This window comes from Chinchilla lanigera, unplaced genomic scaffold (assembly GCF_000276665.1).
Source record: "Chinchilla lanigera isolate Chin_1 unplaced genomic scaffold, ChiLan1.0 scaffold00094, whole genome shotgun sequence".
NCBI lineage: Eukaryota > Metazoa > Chordata > Mammalia > Rodentia > Chinchillidae > Chinchilla > Chinchilla lanigera.
In genome coordinates, this window is record NW_004955495.1 from 4360604 (window position 1) to 4361130 (window position 527).

The following is a 527-nucleotide window of genomic DNA, read 5'->3' on the forward strand; positions in this document are numbered from 1 at the left end:
GTGGTGCTGCACACCTGTGATCCCAGCACCTGAGAGGCAGAAGCAGGAGGATCTCCTCGAGTTCCAGGCAAGCCCGGGCTACAAGGCAAGACCCTGTCCCAAAAACAAAACAAACAAAAAGACACAAAGGAAAACAAAAACAAAAACAGAAAACAATTAGCCGCATATCTGTAGTGGTCCCATAAGATTGTAATGAGGTTGAAAAATTCTTCAGGCCAGGCATGGTGGCGCAGCATGTAATTCCAGCACTCAGGAGGCTGAGGCAGGAGGACAGCCATGAGTTCAAGGCCAGCCTGGGCTCCAAAGTGAGTTCAAGGCCAGCCTGAACTGCAGAGCGAGACCCTATCTCCAAAAAAAAAAAAAAAAAAAAAAAGAAGAGAAAAAAGAAAACAAAAATTCTTCTCACTCAGTGATGTCAGTAAGCTGCGTGACCTGGCTGACCTCCCTCAGAGGCTGCCTGGGGAATTAAACAAGTGAATATTTAGAAAATGCTCAGCCTAGGGTGCTGGTGCTCTGCAGTGTTTTGT